We start from the raw sequence: 6,000 nt of genomic DNA on the forward strand, positions 1-6,000 counted from the left end.
AGAAGAGAGATTAGAGTCTGAATCATACTTCTGGCCTGCTCTTGTTTCGAATGATACGCATAAAAAGACAGCCAGGAGAACAATGTGAACTGTCTTTATGCATCCATGAATTTCACCAACCTGGAACAAAGCTAAAAATCTGTCTGTTTCCCCTGCGTGTGTGTTGTGTGGGAGTGTTTGAGTGTGTTTTCCTCTTCTTATACAAACAGGTGTCAGACCATTAGCATATTTAGCAAAAGGCACTGACAGACGCACTCTGCATCTCACAGCTATTGGCTGAGTGACTCAGCAGACGCAGGTACACCCACATCCACACACAAGCGTACACAAAATGTGAAATTGCAGTGTTAATTGGAAAGAGAATTAATGACAGAAAGAGGGCCATTTGCCTAAGGCTCGGAAATGACTGATATATTAAATACTGCCAAGATGAAATATACTCTACATTGCTCGTTTTCACACACACAGACACACACACACACGCACACACCATCTGGCCATCCCCTATGAAATAAACAGCAGTAGAGTAACGCACACCAACAGGCCAACTGTGAGCAAACTAATCCATAGCAGTCTGCACACACAGATCCTGTTTCTGAAGACGGACTGAGGAGACGAGGATACTTTTCGGAAGTCAGAGAAGAGAGGACAGATGAAAGTAACACCATATAATGTTGCCCTGTGCAGAATATATGTATATATGTTAAACAGGACTGACAAATATTGAATTATATATTTTACTCATTTGCTGAAGTGACCTTTCACGGATATGATTTGATATGCTTTACGGATCAAACTGCTGCATAAACTCTTGTTGGCAGGAACATAACTTTAAATATGTGTCTGTCTCTCTCTCAGTAGTTTGAGTTGCCCAAAGGCAGCTTTCGAATGCTCCGACAAACAACCTATTGTGGCATCAAGCTGCTATCTTTAATGAATTTATGTACTCAAGATTATCAGATAGTTGATAGTGAGAATACACACAGGAAGCTGACAGACACAGAGGCACATTGTGCAACATAGCAGGGCTTTCCTCTGGCAGCCATCATGAGAAACTGGCAGCTAAAACTTTGTTGTACAAGTGGCAAACAGATTTCAACTTTTAAAAACAAAACAGGTACTGCAAGGAGCAAAAGGTGCAGCCCAGTAAAAAACAAACATGTTTTATATTTGTTGAACTAGTGATTAGGATCGATGCATTTTTTGGATCTGAAAAAAAACACAACAGCTGCATTAAACTCGTGTTTTTTATACGAGGGACTGAGGTTGGACAGGATAGCTGATAACACTTAATATTCAAATTCTGTAATAATTTGTATTTTTTCTTTAATAAAACTTCGACATTTTATTTTAAGTCACATTTTTATTATTATACGGTGACCTATAACTGCCTTTGAGGTAGCACAAGACAAAAGGTAAATGGAGGTTAAGTCACCTGATGTGGAAGGAACCCAAAGGAAATGCAGATTACATCAATACTGCACAACTTACTTAGGTAAGTTAACTACTACTACTTAACTACCTTTAATTTTTGTTGAAAATTACAACAAAGGGACTTCTGTTGCAGAAAACAAACATGAGAGTAAAGCTGGTTGTTTTGAGAAGAGGGGCTGAATGATTACTTAAATAGTAACCTAGTGACAAAACGCAACAAATACAGGGTTAGTAGATTTTTCTTGTATTGTTATGCTTAAATAGATAGATGTGGGACTGTAGACAAAGAACACTGTGGTTAAATCCTATGTGTGAGAGAGCAAGAGGTCATGTGAGGTGAAGAAAACCTAATGAGGACAAAGAGAGGAGGGGGGACATGCAGTGAAGTTAGGCATGGGGGGAAAACGGTCACGTGGCTGCAGAATATAGCCTGTGGGGAGTTGACGTGCATAGAAGTAGGACTCAGATTATGTCAGACCAGGACAAAGAGATAGGAGGAATCGGCGTGGCAGAGCGATGGATAGTGTAAGAGAGAAATAATGAAAAAAGAGGCAGGTGAGGGCGCAAGTAAATGATGGAGACAAACATAGTCAAAATCCATTAGGTCTCATTACAGATCGGCTAGTTGAAGCGTCGGCATCGGTTCCCAGGAAGATACAAACACGCATATACATGAGGCGGGAGGCACTGGCTGTGAAGCATCAATCCCATTATCCACAAAGCACCACACCAGGAGAGCAGGACACGCACAGACCCACACACTTCAATGCATCTGGGTTGGCGTTTCACTTTAATGCATGTTGACCATCCATGTACGGTTAAAATGTCAGCCCCGGAGCTCGTCTCATTCACAAACATGGAGGTGATTTAAGGTTGCAGCGTGTGTCGGCAGGACAGATTGTTTGTTTACACCATTAATCATCATGCCACAAAAACAGCTTTTATTTCCAGACGCAGCAGCAGGTGAATAATGAAAAAGATGGAGAGAGACAGCGTGTCAAACATCTCAACAGATTTACAAAAACAACAAACACCAACAACAAGCTGCAGTTTCATTAGAAGTGCTGATTAACAGCAGCGTGAACGGCTTCAGGTCTGTAATTAACAACTCTATAGTATCATTTCTCCTTTAATCACTTCTGTCACTCTGTTTCCTCCCATATGTGTTTCTCTCACTTGCTTCTCATTTGTAACACTGGTGATAATTAGCAGGTTTTATTAATTCATAGTCAGCATGATTAGTCGGATAGAGAAACGTGGATAGACTTTCAGATGCCAGGTAACTTCATCTCTCACTTTCTCCCTCTCCCTTGACTGTATCAACCTTTGGTCTGTTTTCCCGAATGCAAACAGTCTTTCTATTCTACCTATATCTATTATCTAGAAAACTATTGGCTTTAAGTTCCATCATGGTCTTTTTCTTTTTAAAGGCCTAAGTCAGGGAAACATTGTAGAAGGCACAGACACACAGAATGTGTTTACTTACGTCATATAATTTTAATTAGTTTCTTTTTTTAAACACTCCTTATTTTGCAAAAATGTGCTGGGATGATCTGATATTTTCAAGCAGAGGCCCCACGGGCCTCCAAGCTCCTACATTTTGCAGACAGAGTGCATTTCAGATTGCCCAACTGCAAAACAAACAAACAAACAAAAGGATTTTGTTTCAACTTAATGCAACTAATCACAGCCTTCCTTATGGTCTTTTCATGTATTGAGTTTTACAGTTAACAAATTAAAAATATATTTTTATAATTATTTATCTAAAATAGATATTTTTTTTGTGGTAACAGGTCACTGGGCCATGGTTAATGTCCAGTCCACATGTGTGAGATTCATATTTTAAGATCTAAACTCAAAGATTTTCATGTAAATAAACGTCTGTTCAGTCACTATCTATCGCAGAATGAGGTAACACAATGGTTATTGAGCCTATGGCCCACTGATGAAAGCCCCCCCCAAAAGAAAAAGCAGACCAATGTTGCTCTGTTACATGTGCTCGGACCCGGCTGAGAGGATTGTAAACTATAGCGTTGGTGTGCAGCTTATTGGACAATCTGATGATGACACCTTTTCTAAATCGTTACAAGCATCGTTTTCTGCATTATATGTTCTGTAGAAAAAAACATTTAATGTTGCCACATCTTAAAAAACATTTGTTTATATCACCTGTGATTGGCCCATATCTGCCTGTCGTTACATGGGTCAGGCTCTAAAGACAAGAATCCGATTGGACTTGGTATTTAAGATTCATCCCTGTAAGAGGCTCGGATCAAGATCAGGGCCAAAGTAAACCTCCCATCCCTTAAACTGATTCATTCTCTCTAAACCCAAATTGTTCTGTTCATTTGTGTTAGTTTTTTCAATTCTCGTGTTTATTTGGATGCTTAGGTAACAGTTAATGACATCCATGCCAACAAAACAAATTGAGTTGAATTGGTAGAGACAAGAGAAGAAATGTTGCTGAACAAAACAGATCTCAGCTGTGTATAATGGATTCTTCATGGATCCATTCTCATTCAAAGTGTGTGTGTGTGTGTGTGTGTGTGTGTGTGTGTGTGTAGACACTCGAGAGCCGAGTTATAAAACATGTTTCAGAGCTAAGGTCACATCATGTCTTTGTATGACGACAACATAATAACCACTCTGTGTCTGTATGAACCTTTGGATGCGCTCTAAGTGTATGATTGTATTACTTGTCACAAAATTGTGTGACAGGGAAAAATATGTTTACATCTGGAAGAGCGGAAATACATTTGTAATAACCATATTACTTGGGGTCATAGCCAATACAAGACGTAAATGTTACATGATTGAGAAAATCACTACACACAGATGCCTAAATTAATTATCTTAAAATGTGCACATCCTTAAAATGATGTCCTTAGGAAGCATCTCTGTTCCCTCCGGAGCTAAAGAAAGAACAGGGCGTTTTGATTTGATCAGTGGTTCCTTTGAGAAACCTGCTTTGTATTATTGAGTAAGCACTCAGGGTTGAAATGAGCTGGAGAGATAGTCAAATTCTCTGGTATATCAAAAAAAATAAACTTAAGCCTCTGGTCTTTATTACAAGTCCTGGGAAAGCTGTGCAAAGATCATCAGCTGTCTGACATCCAATGGTTGTGCAGACATTTTTTTCCCCCTGTCTTCTAGCTTGTTATTTCAGTGACCGAGTAATGGCTTTGTTGTGCTATTGATAAATTAAAAAAAAAAAAAAAAAACACACACAAAAGTGGATGGTGGATCCCTGTCATAGATGCATCATTGAGATCTAAATACACACACCGGTCCCAAAGACGGCACCTTTTCAGTCAAGAATTGCTTCCTGTAGCATTTCCCCTGCAGGGAGTTCCTTCTTAGCCCAGTGACTTTACATTGTGACGATGAAACAAACCTTAAAAACCACTTTTATCTACTCGAGGACATCACAACCTTACAGTCCTGATGGCTCATATGAAGGACGATTTCTGAATCCAGTGTTGGGAATTGTTTTGAGCCACATGGTGAGGTTCCCAACACCAGATATTTCAGATATTTCACATTTATAACAACTAGACCTGCCTGAATTTAAACTCAATGTTCTTCTCTTTTCATCAGCTCATTTGCTAGAATATATGATATTTTTGGGTCCCTAGATGAGAGAATACCACCTCCATACAGAATCTTTCAGGCTCAGCAAAGACAGACACCTTGGGGGTCATGGTGAGCCATCCAACTTGCTTACAACACAGAAGTGGATTTGTGTTGTTTTCCTAAGCTAGCCCACCGCTGTTCAGCCCGCCTGTTCGCAGCCTTGTGACTCCTATCAGTCACTGCACCCACAGTCCTTGCTGCTGTTGACACAGCAACAAAATTCAATGCTACATCAATAGTGTTGCGAAAGACTGAAGATTGCAGAGTCAGTGCTCTTCAGAGTTTTACCAACTTTGACTAAATAAATACAATCAACAAGATGGATTCCCACGTCAAAGTCATGTCCTGAGGGGGCGCATGTGCAGACTGATTTAACAGAAAAAAGCTTAAAACACATAAAGTCCGGATCTCAGTCTTGTTCTAAGACATTTGACGTTTTAAAAAATAACCTAAAGTCATCTTCAATTTTAACATCAATGTTTTTCTTGTAACCATTCACCGCACTCTTGTATGTTACGTTTCACTTTGCTGTTCGTCTCTCTCTCCCCTCTCACTAATCTCACTCTCCATCCACAGCTGTAAACACATCTGTCCATGTTGCTTCTGAGAGCTACGCAGAGTCGACTACAAGTGACATCTAATGTCAACAAATGAAACATTTAGCAGGAGGGATAATCAGGCCAGCTTACAGCACAGCCACTCTGTCTGTTTTTGCTGATGCTGATGTTATTTTCCTCTCTGAAGCGGTGAGCAGTACAGCTGAGTGCCATCTCGTCGAGTTAAAATTCATAAACTGCTCTCAAATCATGTAAACACTGATTCCCATGAGGAGGATCATTAGGACCCCATCACCATTCACATTAACGGAAGGATATTTGGCATTCCTTATTGAATCACTGAGGAGAACAGTTTGTTTTTCTGTCAGCTATTTAA

Source organism: Semicossyphus pulcher, unplaced genomic scaffold (genome assembly GCF_022749685.1).
Source record: "Semicossyphus pulcher isolate SPU_LCO1_2020_fin unplaced genomic scaffold, fSemPul1.0.p SCAF_13, whole genome shotgun sequence".
In the NCBI taxonomy this organism is placed as follows: Eukaryota; Metazoa; Chordata; class Actinopteri; order Labriformes; family Labridae; genus Semicossyphus; species Semicossyphus pulcher.